The sequence below is a fragment of the Ursus americanus genome, chromosome 12 (assembly GCF_024610735.1).
Source record: "Ursus americanus isolate L20-20 chromosome 12, mUrsAme1.1.p, whole genome shotgun sequence".
NCBI classification, from domain to species: domain Eukaryota; kingdom Metazoa; phylum Chordata; class Mammalia; order Carnivora; family Ursidae; genus Ursus; species Ursus americanus.
In genome coordinates, this window is record NC_142138.1 from 49,615,300 (window position 1) to 49,638,211 (window position 22,912).

Here is a 22,912-nt window from a genome sequence, read left to right on the forward strand (position 1 = left end):
TAAAGCAGATAATGTGCATAAAAGGCAAATGCAGTTGGGCCGCCTGGGTGGCTCAGTTGGTTGAGCCTCGGACTTTTGGTTTTGACTCAGGTCATGATCTCATGGGACCTGAGATCGAGCAGAGATGGGTTCCGTGCTCAGTAGGGAGTCTGCTTGAAGATTCTCTCCCTTTGCCCCTCCTGCCACGCACACACTCATGCGGGTGCTTTCTCTCTCTCTCTCTCAAGTAAATAAATAAATCTTTAAAAACAATGCAAGTGCAGTATTAGGTATCGTTGGTTACTCTGAAAATACATTATGTATATGGAAACAAAAGCATATATATGTATTATATAAATAGCACAAACAAGTTATAATAAATTATATAATGGAAGATCAAGCATATGCTATTATTATTTAGCCAATAAATATTAATTGAGCACAATTACATGAAAGCTACAGTTCTGGATGTTGAGAATAGAGACTTGAACAAAGTATGTTGTGGATTATATTCTAGCAGGGGAAAACTAATGACAAACAGATACCTGTGCAATATTCAGGAGGTGAAATGAGAATAAGGCAGAGAGAGGGATAGAGAGGAAACGGAGTGGTTAACCAAGCCCTCTTGATCAGGGAGTGGCATTTGAGCGAGACTAAAGCAAAGGAGAAGCAAACATGTGGGAATAAACCTTCTCGAACAAGTGCCAAGTTCTGAAGCAGGATAATGCTCCGTGTGTTCAAGAATTTCCAAGCAGGGCAATGTGGCTGGAGCAGAATGATTGGGAAGAGATGGGGTGAGAACAAGAAATAAGTAGGAGATGACATCGGGGAGTTGGTGGAGGGCCAGACCATGGGAGCTTTTCAGACCACGTTGCAGATTTGGACTTTATTCTGAGTTAGATGTAAAACCCCTAGTGGGTTTAGGCAGAAGAGTGCCATGATCTAACTAACTTGTTTTAAATCTATCCCTCAGACGGCAGGTGGGGGGGGCAATGAAGGAAGTAGGAAGACAGCTGGGAAGCAGAACCGCTAATTCAGGTAAGCAGTGCTGGTTCTCTTGAAAAGGGTGAAGGTGGCAAACAGTTGTTGAGATTTGGATGTCTTTTGAAAGTAAAGTCAACCAGTTTTCTGATGACGTTTTTGATTTCAAGAGAGAATACAAGGAAAAATGAAGCTGGGGGAGGATGGACACATTTACTTGAGTGATTTTGCTGTAAAGAAGGACAGAAAATTATGGTAATAGCTAGAAGGGGATGTGTGGTAAATAAAGGCTCTTTCTTAATATGGGAGATATTGTAGCTGTTTACGCTGATAAAAGTTATTCAATAAAAGAGGAAAAATGACAATGCAGGAGAGAGAGGACCAGTTGCAGGAGTAACACCCTAGAGTAAATTAGAAGAATGGAATCCCATGCACAAAGGAAGGGCTTATTCACAGGTAGAGGCACCATTACTTCACCATTGCTGGAGGCAGGAAGGCTGGTTATGAATACAAATTCGAGGACAAATTCAGTAGTAAGAGCATGTGCAAATTTTCTTCTCATTGATCATATTTTCTCAATGACTTAAGAACGAGGAAATTAAATGAGAGAAGGAAAGGGGTTGTTGGAGTTTTACGAGAGAGGGGAACGTGAAATCTTTATCTAAGAAAGTGATTAACCGAGGAAACGTGGTGGAACTGGTTGTAACTTGAAGCGAGTGTTGGGGACAGTTTAGAATTATACTGATCAGCAAGGCTGTCTGCTTTCTTCCAGCCAGGTTCAGCTGCTTGGGGTGATAAGAAGGAAGGAAGGGAGAAAAAGGTGTACGGATTGGAAAGGAATGAACTTTGGTGACATTTAACTGTTGTCTTACGTAACACATGAAAAAATTGCAAACTTTTGTTGCGACAGAAAATCCTATTGGATGCACCCCTTATGTACATATTAGACAAACATTTTTCTGGGTTTGAAAACTTGCACTAAATTTAAGAACTAAATTAAGATTGAAAAAAATCTTTTTCAGTTTGGGCAAGATTTCAGTTTTTAGAGTTCCCTGAAGGAAACAAAATAAAGCAGTAGAAAATGATATTAATTAAGAAACTACGTGACCAAAGATGCATTCCAGTAGGTTTATTTTTCTTCTACTTTTGTTTTTGAAAATAAATGCTTTTTGTACTTTCTCTATTTGATACTGTAGAGGACAGAAATACTGCTGGCTTGTGCCTTACAGGAACCTAAAGCCATATTCTAATTCATTTCTTCTTATCCTACCTCTCCACCCTCACCCCATCCCATTAAAGGAATAAAGAAAGCAGGAATTTTGTCAAATTTCTATTCCTAAATGATTCAACAAAGGACAAATACAGTTATGATTTTATTTGTTGGGACGTATATTCCCCTTAAAAGTGAATAACACTCCCAGCTACAGAGAATGTGATGCCCTGAATTGCACTGATGTCCTTTCGCTCTTTCTTTATTCTCCAGTCTTACACCTGTGTGTAATTAAAGCCGCATAATCAATAATCCATGGATAAGCCACCATTAATAGCTTCATTTTGATTTTCTTTATTTGACATTTATTTTTCTATTGGGTGCATGTCGTGCATCATTTCTTTGTCATGAAGTTGTGAGAAAAAATATTTAAACTGTATTTTTTATAACGATTTTCTCTAAAATTTCCTTCTAAACAATGAGTGGAATGAATGTTCTGACTAAAGCAGAGCGAGAATGGAAGGACCAAAGAATTATTGCCCAAATGCCTTAGTATTACCACTGTAATGTCACAGTAATAAACAACTCATAAGGACTTTATGTTTAGTATTTAAATGTGTGTCTTTTTCTATTTGTTAAGAGCAATCTTAGCTATCCAGGGTGTAAGCCCTGCATCAGGCACTATGTTGAACATCTAAATTGTTGTCTTATTTACTTCACAGAACATCAAGATGACGTGTTGCTATCTCAGTGTTATCTATGAAAAAATTCAGCCTCAGAGAAGCAAAGTATTTTTTCAATATTGCGTAGATCCTTGAGCAAATAATTAGATACGTAGATACAGAAAATAATGGCTACATGAGCTACAGCCAGTCCAAAATTGAGGGAGAAAATTTTAAAGAAAAAAAATGATTCCGTAGATTGAAAATATAGACCCTCAAAGTGACTGTATATGTGCTGTTTACTTATCGAGCGTGCTGTGAAGTGACTGCAGCATCAAACACTTTACCCCCCGAACTTCAGGGTCTTTGTAAATGGAAAAGTCTATCACCCTCTGATGTTTGTAGGCCGATTTTGATTTGAGAATCGATCATGATTGCGTAGAAGAAAGTTATCAAATGAAAAGCTTGTCTTCCAGAAGTCTGTACCCTGTATAGAGGTAGCAAGAGAGGCTCCGGGGAAGGAGGTTGGGGCCAAGTTGGGGTAGGGAAAGTGGGGAAAGCAATCTGTGGGATGGAAGGAAATCGTTAGCTCCATATAGCATATGACTAGAAATCCTTCTTGAAGAATTTGGGGACTGGGGCACTTACAGTGGGTTATCACTTGAATAATTGGCAAGAATTCCAGTCAGAGGAGAATCAATAGTCCTAGGATTATAGCTATGAGGTCCCAGAAACACTGGGATTCTTAAAACTGACTTGCAAGAAGTCATTATCATCACCTCTACTGATTCTGTGACACCAGGACTCCCAAGAAGTCCACAGATTCTTGGGAATGAGGGATGTGGGTGGAGAGAGGGGAAGCTGTTGTGACTGAATTCCATTAGGCTTTTTGTTATTAAGCTAGATTTTTAAGACTGCTTGATTTAATTGCCCTCACACAGTTTAGAGAGGAAATGAGGAATTAATTGTACTGAAGAATATTTTTGACCTAGAAGTCATTGTACTTTTGAAATTTTTAGTATCTGCTTTAATTTTTTTCATTTGCCTTATATTCCTTGAGTTTGCTTTGTTATTCTTTTTGAAGCCCTTGAGCCATATGTTTGGTTTATGCTTTATTTAGTAATGACTATATCCATGACTAAGATGTTTTCTCTGAGAAATACTTTGTTCCTGTTCCATAATTTTTTAACTTTTTAATTGTAGGACTATTTGAACATATACAGAAGTAGAACAGTGTGGTGAAGTCCCATGTATACCGATTACCAGCTTCACTGTATTAACAGATGGCTGGTCTCCTTTCATTTGTAGATCTCCAGCGAGATCTTCCACTATTGGCAGTTCTGAAGTAAACCTTAGACCTCGTATCATTTCATCCGCAAGAACTTCTTAAATATGAGTATTCATATGTAACTTGGTATGTCTTTTAAGTACAAACCTCTCTCTCCCCTGTTATTGAGGAAACCTGACTTTTTTATTCTACAGTTTCCCAAGTCTAGATTTTGTTAGGTATCATTGACCATGAGCTCTCTGTCTCTTGTTTTCCCTGTAAATTGGTCCTTAACAGAGCAGATTGCATCTCAAAGGTGGAGTTACGCATTTCCATCGAGAGACACATAGTGTCTGTTGTCTCTTTGTCCTGTTAGCAGTTGCTGTTGATCATTGCCCAGATTGCTCACGTTAGCTTTACGTTAGGGGTTGCAGAACGGCGATTTGCACTTTTTTCATTTCTTTTTCATTTATTAGCTGCAAAGTTTCCATAAAGACTAACTTCCATTCATCAGTTATTTTGTTGTTCTGAGGTACATTTCCTATGGGAAGGGTGGAATGACTGATTAATTATTTTCTTTTTTTTTTTACATTTTTTAAAATATTGAGTTGGTTCCCTAGTACCTTCATAGGTCTCCAAGGGTTGCGTGGGGGTTTTTGTTTTGTTTTGTTTTGTTTTTTGTTTTTTGGCTTGGCTTGGCTTGGCAGAGGGTAGTAGGGAAGGCATTTATCCTTATGAACTCATGGATTTAGACATATTTGATTTTTTTTATTCTTACTGTTGTTCAAAATGTTCGTTTTTGTCCAGTGGAAATCTCATTTTGTTCCTGATTCATTATGACATGAATCCAGTGTGTTTTGAGAGCTTTCTTACTTTCCGTATGACAAATGTTCTGGGATCATATTGTACATTTCCTGACCCAGGCCTAAAATAAGCTTTCTGCAGTGAGTCCTGGATCCTTTCAGTAAAAAGTGACAACCAGAGACCATAATCACAGTGCTAGGATCATAGTTCATAAGTTTTAAAAGAAACTTCTTATCATTTATTTTCTAAATAGTCTATAATTACAACTTCAATTTCTTCTTTGACCTAAGAGGTGTATTTACAAATTTTCTGAGTAGTCAAATGCTTGTTTGTTTGTTGGCTTATCTATTTTCCTTTTTTTGTTGTTATTGTTTTCTTGATCACAGAAAACTATCTGTACAAATTTGCTTTTTGTAGGCTTAAGGAGTTTTCTGTGACTATATAATATTTGAAAATATTTCATCAGCTTTAAAGAGAAAGTATTTTATTTGCTGTAAGATGCTTAAGTTTCTTATATATCACTTGAACTAATTTATGTCTATATTATTAGATTCTGATACTTTGCAATTTGTCAATCTGGAGAACTGTGTATTAAGTAAGACCCTAAAATAAAAGGAGCTTAAATAAGTGGAAAGTTTCTTTCTCTCTTTTGTAATAGTCTAAGCATCATCAATCCAGGGCTAATACGAGGTCCTTCCATCTCGCTGTTCTGCCATTTCTGGGAGAAGATGGCTCATTACCATGCTCACATCTCAGCCAGATGGAAAGGGAAGGAGGGCAAAGAGAATATGCTTCTTCCCACTAAGAGTATGACTTGGAAGTTACATATATAAGTTCTATTCATGTCCTTTGGACCAGAACCTGGTACATGGCCACACTGTGATTCAAGAGAGGCTGGAAAAGGGAATGATTATTCTACTTTTAAAGTTATCACATTTATTGTTAAAGTACTCGTGATACAGATGAAGATGAGAAATAATAACGAGTTGAGGGTGTCAATTAGCAGTCTCTGATACAGCCTAAAAGATACTTTATCTTTGAAATTACAATTTTCCCAACATATGTATAGCTTTGGCTTCCTTAATTAATTTTGGCTATCAGAACATGTTTCCCTTTGATCCAGGTGTACGTCTTATTCCTAATTAGGTAAATTGTCTTCTGTTATATCTGGAACCATTTATTCTGTCCCACAAGTACAGTTCTTCTCTTCAGACTCACTCATTTCTCTAAGAGCTGGATCAGTTTAGTCTGGATCACAAACATATAAGTTTATGATTACAAAGTACATAATTCCTGTATTAGTGAACGAGATCAGGCTGGATGATTTCTAGGTCTAGGAAGGGGTCCCTAAAGTTTGGTCGAAGCTTGGTCTGATGACTTCAAAGATTCTTCTCAACTCTTGGATTCCTTGATACTGTAAACTGTTTATAAGATGTTGAGTTTATTTTCTCATTTGTGCTCTTCAAATGGATCTTATAGACTCTGTGAGACCTACAGGCTATTCTCAAAGAAGTTAAAATTGCAATGACCAAAGCCAAATTCAGGCATATTATTTGCAAGGGAATGTTTACCTATACAGATCTTTCCATCTTGAATGAGTTTTTCTCCTGACTGAAGTTCTTAGGAGTCCCTTGAATCTTCACAGGCAGAGTTTCCTAGAGTCACTGTTCTTTCTCTTTCTCCGGGTGATAGCTCATGAACACATGATTGGGTGTTCCTTATTGCTAGGAGATTTCAACAAGGCATTTATGCATTCATATTTGGTTGTGTCCTTGTCATGGCCAGACTGTGTTGTAAAACAAAGATGGAAAAGACCTGGATGTGCCCTCATGAATCTTCTCGTCTCAATACCATAATACGGGCATATAGTTAGAGAGTTTTTCTTGAAGAATATTCTATCTCTGAGTATATATATATAATACAAATAGCTGTATACAGTAGAAAAAGATTCATTCTGATAAAGTTTTAAAAGCCAGCTATCAATGAAGCACAAAAGTTAAATTTACATTGACCAGTGTTGTATTAGTTCAGACTATTCAAGGAGTGGAAACTCCTAAGTGTATCTTGAGCTACTAATTAAACAGCTGAACAGCTAATAAATCTGTCTACCAAACTTTGGATGGAAATAATACAGAATAATTTTTTTTTAATTTTCTGTATACATATAGAATTATAGAATCCTACAGGATCCAGTAGCCTGACAGCTATATAGTGTATATATATGTGTCACTAGATTTTGCCTTTCATTGCTTTGAAAAAAATTATGTAATGGTCCCAACACACTTTCATAATGTTAAAGACCAGTTTTCAAATTGAATGCAAGTATTAGTTCCACAAACCATGTGTTTTTAGTTTTATAATATTTAAGTGGCGATTTGCATGCCACTTTTTGAAATTTAGTGGGAAGAAATTTATTGAGATAAAAAAATGCACAAGCCTTAAAGAAAAACTTAGTAAAGCACTCACAATCCATGCCCAGTGGGCATGCAACCTAATTAGACTGATTGGCCTAATGCAGTCCTCGGAACTCACACTACATTAACAAGTCAGTTAACCACATTTTAAAACTGGGCCGACAATGTTAAAATCTCATGGGCTTCATTATGCTTTAGTGCAAACTGGGCATCTCTAAAATTGCGAATGACTTGAGAAAATAAAGAGTACCGGCAACAACGTTTATAATGTAATGCTGGTCCAGATACCTTTTCACCTGCCAAAGGATATCTCCATTACACTTGTTTGTATCAAGCTCCCCATCAGCTTCAGCCAAATGTTTCTGTAACCACTTGGTGGTGGTAGTTCTGCTTTATGGACTGTGACTTAAGATTGTCTATCCTATGTACCTCACTAAGCTAGGTCAATTTTTAAATGGAAAAATCCCAAGGAAAATCAGACAATTGGGGCATAAGCTGGGAATATGGTGTTTGTACCATACCTGACACACATACACGTGTCTGCCACACCAAAAAGGAAACATTATAGTAAGATGGAGAAATGTATCAGCTGGCACTGAGTCCTGAGTCAAGAACTGTCTGAACAAATCTACCCTGAAGAAGACATAGCCGCATGGTGTCCCTCCTATCCCCCTCAGTGTTTAGGCAGAATGAGAGCCTTAGACAAAACCCTTAAGGCACTCCAAACTCCTATGTGCCATGGGAAGGACCTGGAAAATACCATATATCGTCATGGTGGAGATGATGTGGGGATGTAGAGGTAGTTGGGAGGGAGTCCAGGTGTGCTACCTGCCAGAAGCTCCACAGAGATTGAGGATCTCTGAGAGAGACTGGGATTGAGTGCATTGTGTCCAGCTTAGCCAACTACAGTAGGGGGCAGCCATGCCCAAGACCACTTGGCACCAGGAAGTGAAGGTAAGTTGAGTCAGGAGAGGAGAATCTCTAGTCCTGATCAAACCAAAGAGGATGCAAGAAATTCCCTGACCACAAACTTTAGCATAGTGTGACAGCAGCTATGAGAACCTGTATGTAGAGCTGTCCCTCCCCTCCTGTCAATCACTGTTGATTATGTAATCCTCCGTATCTTGCAACTTCAGACCATCTTGGATATATCTGGGACAAAGACAGGAAATCTGAATGATGGAGAATTTACTTGAGTAAGATTCTCACTTAAAGAAAAAGTTTCAATTATTGGATTAATATAAATTACTGGATTAGACCAAATTATATTTTCTTTGCTCCCCAAAACTGGTGAGAGCAAGCCGGAAGATGGTTTTAAAGAAAGATATCATCGGTTATTGGAAGTAAGTCTATCTTCTGTGGGTGTAAATCAGGACTCATTTGCAAGCGTCTACACTGATGGAGTGCACTATTAAAGTAGTCATGTCTTTGTTACCCATGACCATGGCAGGGTTTGTCCACGTTAGGGCAGTCAGGAGTCAAACATAAAAACCAAACTATCAAGTCTGGAGGGGGTCAGAAAACCCTACTATGTTCGAAAATCAGAAAGATCTGAATGATACATTAAATACCCAGGCATATTGGAGCCAGGTTACTGAATCACAAAACCTTCATGGATTAATTGTGAGGATAGCAATTTCTTCCTGTTTTGTTATTGCTGCATCTCCAAAACCCGTAATCAAACCAGGACTATAATAAAGGCTCAATAAGTATTTATTAACTGACTGACTGAATAGATAAAAAATGAAATATGGATGTTGAAGTTAGAAACACAAGGGATCAAAATTGAGAATTAAAGGAACATACTCAGGGCGCCTGGGTGGCTCAGTCGGTGAAGTGTCCAACTCTTGAACACTGCTTGTGCTCTCTCTCTCTCTCTCAAATAAATAAAATCTTAAAAAAAAGAAAAGTATAGAGATCTTCTTTGTAACACAATCCAGGAGAAAAATCTCTTTTCGACCTCATCGTTTTAACTAGTGGTTGATTAACCTAGACATAGCTTCCAACAGAACAGAAAAATGCTATAGAATATAACCGATTGTTCTTGTGAAGTTAAAGACACGGTGTCTCAAAGCATCATTATACATGTTACCTTATTTGTAATTCTCTCTACTTAAAAGCATACTTTTATTTAAAAAATTTAAAAACAAATGAAAGCACCGAAATAATTGAAAAGTTTATAAAAGTTTAAAAAGGTTTATAATGACACTGGACACAACGTTTACAGTCAAACTAGTTCCAAAATCTTATAAGATTTCTGCTAATTACAAGCTTCGTGAAGCTGAATTGGGGAGCAATGCCTGACCGAGTTCTCTTTGGCTTTGCAAACAAAGTGGGTTCTCAATAAATGTCTCTTCTGACAGATACATAAAGTTTATATGTATCAGAAAATGTCCCAGGATTTTTAATAGCTATAGCATAATATTAGTTCCAGGAGTAGAATTTAGTGATTCATCACTTACATATAATGCCCAGGGCTCAACACAAGTATGGTCCTTAATACCCATCACCCATTTATCCCATCCCGCCCCCGAATTCAGGAAGCCTATTTGTTCTCTATAGTTGAGTCTGTTTCATGGTTTGCCTCTCTCTTTCTTTTTCTCTAATGTTTATCTGTTTCATTTCTTAAATTCCACATGCTTTATATTTGTAATAAAACAATCAAGTCATTTTTTAGAAAAAAAAATCCTTAAGGTTTATATATCACACTGCAAATATAAATGATTAAGCACTATTATCATAAAACATGAAAGAGACATAATCAGCACAAGTTAAGTACTAATCAGCACGCTCTTTCTCCATGCTGTAGGATAGAGAGGAATACACTGTGAACAAAACAGCGAGTTCTTTTTCCACTCCAATGGTGAGTAGTCACACTCTTGGCTGAGTGTCCTGAATTTGGGTATTACTGGAGAACACAAGTAGTCCCTCTTCCTCACGTCTAGAGAGGAGAGAAGATGTTGCAACATTCTTGAGAAAGGAGCAGCAATTGCTGATTTCAGTAATAGGAGCTGACTTATATGAAATCACTTATTCTCTACAAGCAACTCAGTTAGGAGTCTTGGGCCCCTGATCACAAGGAAACACTACCTTTCTCCAGCACTGGAATAAATATTTCCTGACAATCTCTACCCCCTCACTTGTTCTTCTCTATGGAAGAAGGAGTAATTTAACTGACTGGAAAGGTGAGGAACTTGGGGCACACATATTCGGGATAGAGATGTTCTGCTGAAATGTCTACAGTGGATAATTCATCTTTTTCCTTCTTTCTCTCTTTAAATATCTTTAAATATCTTGGCACGGGATCTGGCACCTCATAAGTATTCAATAAATGTTGGTTGTTATAATTAATACCAAGGTTGTCGCTTTAGAGAAAGAAAGAGAATAGTTTAGGAAATGAGTAGAAATTTAAAAGTTCAGCCCGGCTTGGCTGAAGGAGTAGGGGAACGACAGAGAGGAGTAGAGCACTGGAGGCAAATGGAAAATGGCTAGAAAAGAGATGTCATGGAGCAGTGTTTGGAAGCTATGGAAGGAACATAAAGGATTCAAGTGCTACCAACCCCAAAACCCTGGGAATGCAGAATTGGATGAAGCGCACATGGAACAGATATATTTGTCCTCTCTTAATTCACTAAGGGCACAAACATTGGAAAAACCAACAGCAGCTTCAGCTCGGAATATATTGAAGGGAAGTCTCGAGCTGAGGCCAATGTGAAGACAGAGGAAAGATTCCCCTAACACATAGGATTCCTAGGCTCAAGTAATTCCAGAAGAGGCAGCAGCAACAAATGACACACGGCTAAGACATGCCTCTAGATATTTCTGAATTTGAAGAAATCCAGAAAAAGAGCAGAAGATGGACATTGTGGAGAATGTCAGGCAACGAACTCTGGAGCATTGGCTCTTTTAAAATGTAGGGCACCCAGCTCTCAAGGGGAAATGGAGACTGTATCCCCGGGCGGCATGCTTACTCCTCAGCATGCAGATGCCAGATTCATGCCAGAATCGCATAGCTCAAAGAAGATACAGAAATGAAAAGAGGTGAAATGCACATAAAGGGGAAGGAGAGAGCTTCAAATAAGGCCTGGAGGCTGGAGAGGCTATCACAGCAAATTTACAATTTTTGCAAAATGTAGAAATATATCAAGTGTGGGAAACAATGTCACAATTAACCTCTTAATAGAAGCATTCTCATAACTGAATTTAAGTTGATGGTTTAAGGTATCAAAATAGACTGGCCCAGACTACTGGGCATTCTGGCAAGACTGAAGTCAAATCTACTCTTATTTTCTTCTGCTACGGTTCAATGCTAGCAATTGCACTGTGACATTATATTACGTATGGGGGTGACTGCTGTGGGAGGATTGAAATTATCTTGTCTCTTTTAAATTGTATGAGTGAGAGCTGCAGCTGAGATCATTTTACATGTCCTATAGACTCTTTGGATTCTTTGTCTGATAACATGTCACACATGAATGTGACTTGAAATTGGAGTAATTAAATTTTGAAGTTGCCAAAGGGACTACACTTATACCCATAGAAAAAGGACAATCCGCTCCTCAAAGAACCAGACTGCATGTGACTGAGATCCTTCTTGACAAAAATAAAAAGAGAAATATATTGAATAGGCAAGATTTTGGACTTATGATTTCCTTGAAGTTTAATTAACTTGAATCAGATTTTGCTTTCAGTCTTTAATTTCTTTCCGAGAAAGTAATAATAGGAAGAATTTCATGTTGTTCAAGTGTGGGATATACTATAAAGTTATACTGCATTATCGGAGGTACTTCTGCTTTTCTATGGATTTTTTGGTATAGTTTCTAATAAGAAACACTTGACAATGAAGCTGGGCATAGTTTGAGGTTGGAAATTGAATGGGCACAGAGTTTGGGGCCATGAGTACATTGTATCCCGTGAGTTACAGCAATTAATGGTTATTCTGAGCTTTGTCAGAACTTCCTGAGTACAAAAACTGAACTATTCATTATTCACGCAGAAAGAGGCCCAGAGGGGCAGTGATGGGGAGTGCGGTGTCTCTGATACTCTGCTAGTCCTTCCTCTGAAGAGATACAGCCACAACCTTTGCTGACCACAGCCTTGGCTGTTAAACACCAACAATGAAATGAGCACAAAGTTTGGGAGTATTAGGGAAGAAATCTCATTACGTGAGTTCTTTCTCCCTTTTTCCTTGGAGAGAGGACAGTCTGTACGTACTCCACGCATAGGCGCAGAGGTAAAATATCTGATTGGTGAGCTCCTAGAGAGCTTACCATCTGTTGACTGCATTTACTGGGAGGCAGGGCCACTGTGTTGAAATGCCGCACTGCTAAGTAATCCCCTGGACACACATGCCAATTCTAATCATCCACGTGTCCTCAAATGCTGAAAGCCTGAGCACCTTGCACTCCCATCACCCTTGTGGTCACTAAACCAGAAAGGGCTTTGGTGGGTCTCACTTGTCCTCTGCTCTCTCTAATCCAGCATCTCTGCCTGTGCATGAGTCAATACTTCCCTGCGAATCTGGAATGTCAGTTCAGGAGGGGCCATAGGAAGTGCCATTCTGGCCTCAGACCCAGGTTGGGTTCTCAATCCAGATCTACCAGTAATAAAGGTGGTACTTAATTTTGTTCCTTACTTAGCCCCTTGATTTTATTTCTCCATTAACTAGAACCAGGAGGGAAAGATGGTGAGCGTTTAATAAGTAACAATTTATACAAAAAAAATGTCCATTTTTGTTAATACATTTTTAATTTTTTAGGTTTTTTGTTGATACAATTTTTATATAGCTACCTCAGGGTTCAAAGAATAGTTTTCAAAATTCAACCAAAAAGAGAGAGGAACTTAAGAAAAAATTAAAAGTTAAGCTTATGAACAAGAGACAAAGAACCAAAAAATGGCTGAAATTTCCTAACAAGCCAAACAACACTGACAAATTTTTTTTGTTGTTGTTTCTGGCTTCACAGGGAGAAAAAAAAAAAAGGCAGTCAATGAATATGGATAAAATGTATTCATGCAGGTCTATATAGGTGGATGGTTGGTCTAATGCAGAGAAAAATCTCAAAATGAAGAGAATTTAAAATTTGTTATCTTATAACTTAAATTGTTCTGCCTCTGGCCTTGACCTGCTAAGTATAAGAAGATCCAACTTTTGCAAAATCCTTTCTCCCATCATTTTACCATCTCCATTCCTACTCCCAACTCCACATACATGGCCACAAACATTTCTGAGATTCCCCACCCATGGAAGTATCTCACAAATTGGCAGGAAGAGGCTCTAACGAACAGCATCCGTACTGTTCCATAGGCACCGTATGCTCCACACGGTGCTCCACCAACACAACAGTTTCCCTACTACTGGCCTTTGTTGCTCTCGGGGAGAGCTTGCTGACCCCCACACAGCTACAATGGTTATAAGAGTCTTTCCTGTAGCTTTCCTGGATGCCCAAGGCCTGTGAGAGTCCACTCTGAGCCCTCAGTCACAACGAAGCTGTGTGTGGTCTGTGGAGAGGCTTGGGAGTAGTCCTATTTCCCCTGAATATTTTTAAACAAATTTTTGTTACAGTGGTGAAAATGATGGTCTATGCCACAGAGTATTAGTGTTTAGTAAAAGAAGTCTGTTTTAATTTATAGGTTCTTGAGGTTGAGCCTGGGATGAAATCAAGTACTGACTATGACATTATACTGAGTTCTTCCTCCTCTGATGACTGAAGGCTTTGTTGTTGGACCTAAGCCATTTGCCTGGCTTCTTCTTCCTTTGGAATGAATTCTTTTCCATACAATTCTTAATGTCCTGCTCATAGTTTGACTTCTTTGGAGCCAACTCATCAATTCTGCTATGTAGCTTATAATCATATTGAAGTAGAACATAGAATCATGCAGAAACAGGAACTCAGGAGAGAGCGGCTCAGCATCTCATTAACTTCTAGTAATATCACACAAAACATGTTATAGACAAATGTACAAGGAAATTCAATTGGACTACTAGGAGATCCTTATCGCCCTTTATTTTCTGAGTCAATGGCTATTCCCACAAACAGAGTTTCAGATCCAATCCTAAATTACTGTGACCATAACTTTCAGTTGAACTAATTAACCTTCTGACATGTTGCCACAATTAGCAAAGTTCCAGGAACATTAATCACTTTATTGGCTACTGTGTATAAGGACTTGTTTAACTCGTAAGTTACTTTAGGACTTGCGTTGGCCATGACTCCACCATATTTGTGAAGATAGTCTTGAATTTCTTTGGTTGTTGAATACCTCTTTTTTTCAAAGCATTTAAAAATGATTGTCATTCTATGACACTTTTCTCTAAGTAAAATAACTCTTCTAAAATTTCTGGGAAATTAAGTTCATGTATAAAATATAACTTCCTATCAAAGTAGAATAAACACCCAAGAGTTGCTTTGGGATCCTAGACTAGGTGAAAGTGGGTTGAGGGAGAAGGAACAAACACCATGGAGGCAGAAACAAGTACAGGTTGGTCCAAAGGGAAAATGGGATCACAAAAAGAATGAAGGATGAAAATTATTCCAATAAAATAATAGCAAAGATATGGGACTTTGAAACCATCTATTGATGAAACTCCTCTCATGGAATTCATAGAATAATGATTAGAGTCCATGGTCACTATAAGACAATGTGGGATTATTAAAAAGGAAATATTTTTGTATTTCAATGATAAGAAGACATACGAAGGCAAAAACTGAAAGCAAGTGGTGTCTTCCATCTGGTAACATAGACTAACAGAGGATGAAAGCCTATCAATGAAAGGAAAGATATTCAAATTTAGAAGGTACTGTCTAAACATAAAAGAAATAGAGTACAAGTCAAAGGCCTAAAAATGTTTTAAAAGTATACATAGAGAGTGAATATATCAAAGAAAATAGAAATTGATACCTCTTACATCTACCAGAATGGCTAAAATAAAAACACAGAAAACACCAAGTAGCTAGAATTGCTAGCAAGTGCTAGTGGGAATGTAAGTCTGTGCAAGTTCTTTGGATAACTGGTACCATCTTCTAAAGTCAAACATATGTATATCTTAAACCTAGCACTTCTACTGCAGGTCACCAAGTACCATGCACTAGAAAGTTCTTAGTAGCACTACTAGTAATAGCTCCACATGTGGGAAATCACCCATACATCATAAGCAGAAAAATGAAAAAATTAATTTTGATAGAATCACAAAACAGAAAAATATATGACAGATTAAACTACAACTGCATGCAGCAATATGGAAAAATGTGAGTGAAAGACACAAGAGTACCTACTACATGATTCTAATTACATAGATTACAAACAGAACAAACACCTGTCTATGCTGTTAAAAATCAGCATAATAGTGTCCCTATAGGGCAGAGGGTTATGACTGGAGGAGGAATGAGGGGAATTCAGGAATGCTGGCATGACCTCCAAACTGTAATAAACCTCTTCTCTTCTCTCCTCCCCACCAAGGGTCATCACCTTTTGTGTAGACTATGAAGATAGCTTATAACTGGCTTCTTTCTGTTCTTGCCTGCCTGTAAACTATGATCCACAACAAAGCCAGAGTGACCTTTTTAAATAAAAATCTAATTGTGTCACTCTTATTTTAAACCCCTCCTGTGGCTTTCCCTCACACTCAGAATAAATTCGGAATGCCCATTATGGACTGAATAGTCCTGCATGATCTGGTTTCTGCCTATCCCCACAACTTCACTGTTAATCACCACAGTTCATAATGGCCTTCCATCTACTCCCCGAACATACCTACTTTTCATCTATCTTTAGAATGGTTATTTGCTCTGCCCAGAATGCCTTCCTCTCTGGATGTTCACATGGTTGGTTCCTTCAAACTATTCATCTCAGTTCAAATCTTACTTTCTTGGAAAGATCCTATCTAATCCATTAATCAAAATCAACTCCATCTTACCACATATCACCAGCCTATTTCTACCACATAACTTTGTATTATATTTTTCATAGTACTTACCACTATGAAATCGTATTAATTTGGTTTTTTTCCATATCGATTGTCTGTATTTATTAACAGAATATGAAGTCCATAAAAGATAAGACTCTGTCTCTTCATCGTGTCTATTGCTTGACCTCCAGCTCCAAACACAGTGCCTGGTACAGAGGAGGTGCTTGATAAATAATTGTTGAATAAACGTGTCCAATAAATTAATTGTTGAAGGCCTTGAGGGATTTCAGGGAAATAAGGCTAGAGGAATGGGCTGTCAGAGGTTGTTGGCAGCAGTTAGAACATAGAGACCCAGAGGAGACATTGGGCAAAAGGACTCACCATGCACAAGGAATGGGAGAACTGAATTATTCAATTGCTACCTTCTCATCCTCCATATATTTGGAAGATATACGCCTATATGGAAGAAAGGAGGAAACATAACGCTCAGAATACCTAGTTTTTGTGTAGATATCTCTCTTTAGTTGGATCATAAATTGAAGACAAGATTCTGCCCCCTGCTTATTCAAAAATATGTAGTAAGCACCTACTGGGTGCCAAGCACTAGAATACTTTGTAACTCTAAATTGAGGTAAAAAGTCTGAGAAAAGTAACAGAGTGAACCAAAAGGGAATAACTGGGAGTCCCCCATTTAGGTTGGGGGTAAAAGGAGGTCTATGAAGAAACTGAAAAATAGTATTTGAGATTCTGTATTCAAGAAGAGCTGGAAAACACTGAATTGAAAATTCGATGGAGAAGGGTTACAGAATGAATGTTGTTCAGCCTAAGAGAACTATGTGAAAAGAGAAGTCAGGGTAGAAAGGAGGTTGGAAGTTTGAGCAAGTGAGAGAAGTATAGAAATTAGAAAGAAAGTACAGTGGTAAAAAATGGAGTGGGGAAAGTAGGTAAACCCTTGATGAGGAATTTGCATTTTCTTCTTCATATATAAGAAGCCATTGGGGGATTTTAAAGAAGGCACTGGCATGTTCCTATTTACATATTTAAAAGATCACTTGGCTGCTGGGTAAGAGAGGAAGCTGAGAGATCAGCTTGAAAAGTGGGTCAATAATCCAGAAGAAAGATGATGGCATCTTAGATTAGATTGGCAATAAATATGGAGAGTATTAGATGGATTCAAGATCTATTTTGGAGGGAAAATTTTATATTTGTTAATAGATTGGATGGAAGTGGGGATAATCAAGAGGGAGGAGTCAAAGATGATATCCAAATTTTTGAAGAGGGCTGTTGAGTAAATTCTAAAGTCATTTCTTAAACCACGTGGGAAAATTGGAGTAAGAACGTATCTTTATCTGTATATCCCCAGTTTTGGGGATTACATCAGGCAGTCAACAAATACAGATCAAATGAATGAGTGAATAAATAAATGAATGAATGAAAAGTGCAATGCAGAAAAGAGAAATTCAGTGAGCAAACTTTGGACATTATCTTCCATTGTTTAATGGATCACCCTAGCAGACATAAGGATCTCTGACAATGCAAATGTGAACATGATACTGGAGCCAAAAACATTCATTGGATTTCATCAGAGATAAACTCCTTAAAATGGAAATTTGGGTGATTTTGAAATTTAAAGTTTTGCATATGGCTTTCTCCTACTTTTGCTAGTTATTTGCTTTGCTTGAAAAGCAGCAATTACAAATCTCAACAAAGAAATAGAAGTCATAAACAAGAACCAGATGAAAACGTAGGATTGTAAAATGTAGTAATCAAATTTTTAAAAGAGCTGGATGGGCTTAATAGTAAAATGGAGATGAAAGAATAGAATCAGTGAACTTGAGGCCAGATCAATAGAATTTACACAATTTGGGCAACAGAGAGAGAACAGACTGAGATTCAAACGAACAGAGTCTTAAAGACCTATGCACCAGTAACAAAAGAACTAATACTCGTATCATCTAAATTCTAGAAGGAGAGAAGAGAGAATGGAACTGGAAAAGTATTCAAAGAAATAATAGGTTAATGATCGTACCAAATTTGACAAAAGAAATAGAAATACAGATTCAAGAAATTGAGTATATCCCAAATAAGATAAATTCAAAGAAATGTATGCCACTCTAAAATGATGAGTTTTATAATATGTGAATTATATCTCAATAAAAACCAATCAATTGCTTTACTATATACTAAAAATGAAAATGTGGTAACTGAAATGAAAAGCACCATACCACTTATAATCTCTTCAAAGAAAATGAGATACTTAGGTATAAATTTAACAAAATGTGTACAGAAACTGTATACTAAAGATTCCAAAATGCTGGTAAAAGAAATTAGAGAAAACTTAAACAAATGGAGAGACATACCATATTCATGGATTGGGATATTCAACATCATAAAGATGTCAGTTATCTTCAAATTGATCTATAGTTTTATGGCTGTTTCTATCAAAATCCCAGAAAGGTTTTTTGTAGCCACAGACAAATGTATTCTAAAATTAATATAAAAAAGAACAGGTCCTAGAATAGCTAAAACAATCATGAAAAAAGAGAATAACGTGGGAGCAGTTTCTCTGTCTGATATTAAATGTTACTCCATAGTTATACCAATCAAGATAGTGTGGTACTGGTGAAGGGATAAACACATAGATCAACAGGACACAATAGACAACCCAGAAATAGACTCACATAAATATGCTCAGCTGATTTTTGACAGATTCAAACATAATTCGATGAAAGAAAGGTAACCTCTTCAACAAATGATGCTGCAGCCAATGACATCCATAGGCAAAAAAATAATAATAATAATAAAAAACCTGACCTACACTTCACACCTTTTAAAAAATTAACTCAAAATGGATCATGCATTTACATGAAACATAAAATTATAAAACTTTTTTGAGAAAAATAGGAGGAAATACTCAAATCTATGGTGAGACAGAAAGTTCTAAGACTTTTCATCAAAAACATAACCCAGGGGCTCCTGGGTGGCTCAGTTGGATAAGCATCTGCCTTTGGCTTAGGTCATGATCCCAGGGTCCTGGGATCGAGCGCTGCAGCCTCACATTGGGCTCCCTGCTCAGTAGGGAGTCTGCTTCTCCCTCTCCCTCTGCCCCTCCTACTTGTGTTCTCTACTCTCTCTCTCCCTCTCTCTCTCAAATAATAATAATAATAATAATAATAATAACCGAGAAGAAAAAACTGATAAATTGAACCTCATCAAGATTAAACAATTTGCTCTGCAAAAGACATTATTAAGAGAATGAAAATGTTACCACAGAGTGGAAGAAAATGTTTCCAAACCACATAACCAACAAAATACTAGCATCGTTACAAATTAATTTCAATGACTACTAATGCAGTAATGAATATTAACACAAAGAACTTTTAAAACTCAGAGTAAAAAAAAAAAAAATCCAAAGAGAAAACAGGCAAAAGGCATAAAGAGGCAGTTTACCAAAGAGGATATATAGGAGGCAAAATAAGCACATGAAGAAATGGCAAACACGTATGAAAAGATATTTAACATCATGGGCATTAGGAAAATGTGAGTTAAAACCACAAAGGGGTATGACTATACACCTGTGGCTAAAGGAAAACACCAAATGCTGGTGAGGATAAGGAAGAACTGGATTTCCTATGCTGTTGCTGGAGAGAATGTAAATGTTGCTGATAGTAACATTGTAGCTATAAATGGAACAGGTAGTTTTTTATAAAACTAAACACGGAGATACCATACGGCCCAGTCATTGTACTCCTGAGCATTTATTCCAGAGAAATGAAAACGTATGTAGAATAAAAACCTATACATGAATGTGCAGCTTTATTTGTTATGGCCCCAAACTGGAAACAACCTAGATGTCCTTCAATGGGTGACTGGTTAAACAAACCATAATGTGTCCGCACCAAGGAATACTAGACAGCAATATAAAGAACTGAACTACTGATATATGCAGCAACCTAGATGAATCTCCAGGGAATCATGCTGAGTGAAAAAGCCAATCCTGGTAAGTCACATACTGTGTGATCTCATTTTTATGACATTCTTGAAATGACAAAATTAAGAAATGGAGAAGAGATCAGTAGTTGCCACCTGTCAGGGGTATGGCTGGGAAACTTGGGGTAAGTGGTTGTAGCATAAAAGGCCACACAAAGAATCCTTGTGGTGATGGAATTGTTAGGTACCTCGACTGTATCAATATTAAAATCCTGGTTGTGATGGTGTACTAGAGTTTTGAAAGACATTACTTTTGGAGAAAACTAGGTAAAGGGTATTAGGTATCTCTCCATACTGTGTCTTACAATTGCATATACATCTACAATTATATAAAATAAAAAGTTTAATTTTTAAAGTAACACCAGGGTTAAAAAAAAATTTCTCCTACAGAGTATTCCAGAGTTCCAAAGTCAAAGGGATATCACCTACTTAAGGGAGGAGGGTGCAAGGTTTGTTCCTAAATGCAGAGCAGGGAAAGACTGGAAGGGAACCAGCAACATTTAGGAGGAAGACAGTCACACGCATTATAGTTAGAGTTTTTATATGTGGATTTGGTATAAATGAATTGGATAGGATGGGAAACAAAAAAAATATTTGGAGTATATTCCGGGAAAGCAAATGTGCTATCATGTTTGAATGCATGACAAAAAATGACAAAGCATGTTATTGCAACAGGCAGAGACAGAAGGGGAAAGAATTGGGAGAATTTACTTGCTGTGATTATATGAAATTCATTAGCTGAGGCTTAATGGATGAGGGGAAGTTTGCTAGGCAAGTGAGGAGACAGAAAAGGGAGGACATGTTCTAGTTAGAAGTGTAACGTATACAAAGGCCCAGGGCTGTGACTGTGCGTTTGAGGAAATCCTATGAATTGGGTGTGGCTGAAGCTGAATATGAGGTATGTTTATTGAGGTTACAGGGGTTGCCAGGGCAAGCAAGAATGGTCTTGGAGGGGCGCCTGCCTGCCTCAGTCATTAAGCGTCTACCATCCCAGAGTCCTGGGATCGAGCCCCGCATCGGGCTCTCTGCTCCGCTGGGAAGCCTGCTTCTTCCTCTCCCACTCCCCCTGCTTGTGTTCCCTCTCTCGCTGGCTGTCTCTCTCTGTCAAATAAATAAATAAAATCTTTAAAAAAAAAAAAAGAATGGACTTGGAAACCAAGCTATGAAATTGGATGTCTGTCTATCCTGAAAGTGTCAGGAAATTATTGGAGAAATAAAAGCCTATAGCTGTTTGCTCTTTCGTACCCTTTCTTTTGTTTATTTTCCTTCCTCCCTTCCTCCCTCCCTCCCCTCCTTCCTTCTTTCCTTCCTATTCCCCCTCCCTTCTCCATTCACCTCATACTCTTTCCTACTATTTAGCAATGCATTGAGCTAGGCACAGAGAGTGCAGGAAGAAATAGGATAGTGTCTGCTCTAAGGGCTTAGAATCTATTAGAAAGAAAGTACACATGCAGTTAACTTACTATCTTATTTATCTTAGTTTACTTTCAGTGGCAGAAAAAGAAGCAAAAGCAAAATGTATTAAATTCTGTAATGTTCCAGACTCTATGTTCAACATTTTGCATGTGTTATCTCATTTTATCCTCATATTGCTATATAAAGTAGGAAAATCATGTACAGGCATATTAATGCATTATATAAATGGTTTTCATAATTAAAAGTGTGGAATTTGTCCCTGGGGTGTTCAAAAACAGTCTAGACATCCATCTGTTACGAGTATTCAAGTGAAACCCTGAGGGAAGCTGTCGCCCTTGGCTCAGTGCATTTGTCAGCTTCTGTCTATTTCAAAAGAAAAATTCTGGAATTCGATATTCATATGGAAGTAGTGGTGAACTCTTGCACTGTTCTCAAAGGATTTAAATGTGATGATTTTTTTGAAGGAGAAACTAATGTTTTACTCTATCCTCTTACTAAAAATGTCATGCAATTCTCCCTGAGGTGATGATGGCTATTCTCATGCCAGGGCCAACTTCCAAGAGGATAATTTTATTTGGCTTACCTAAGGTTCCCGGGGATCTCAGCTGCTTAAGACATTCTTCCCTTCTCATTACAGCAGTTGCAGAGTTGTGTTGGTCATATTTACACTTAAGTTCAAACGATGGAGTCGAATTCTCATATGTGTGTATTTACAAATGTGTCTGTAGAGTAATGATGTTTCTCACATTCATAGCACTCACACTAAACAAAATGATAGAGCTTGAAGAAATCCACTGCCCTGCAAATGGCTTCTCATGCCCCACACATGGAATTCAGGAAGGAAGGGGCAGTGTCACCAATGGATGTCTTGAACATTTCTAGGACAAGGAAAGATTCCCAGGGTCACAAACATCGTCTTTCGGCTTTCAGAGCGCTGTTTCCTCAGTGGGAAATTTTGATTAATCTTCCTACAAAATGTTTTACTAAATCAGGAATGTTATCTCTATAGAAGATTGAGTAAATCTTGGTTTATGATTAGTTGGTTTTGACTGATGAAAGTTCGTTCATCAGAAAATATGTCACTAATACACAGCATCGGAAATAATTTTGGAACAAGTGGTCCAGATCCTGCTATTCTAGCATAATCTTTGCCTCTACTCAGCTAGCTGACCTAAAGCAGGTAGGTAACTTCAACTCTCTATATTTCTGTTTCCTTCTTTAAAAATGAGGGAGATGGAAATATGACTTTCAAGTTGTGTTGGTTGCCCAGGAATCGCTGGGGCA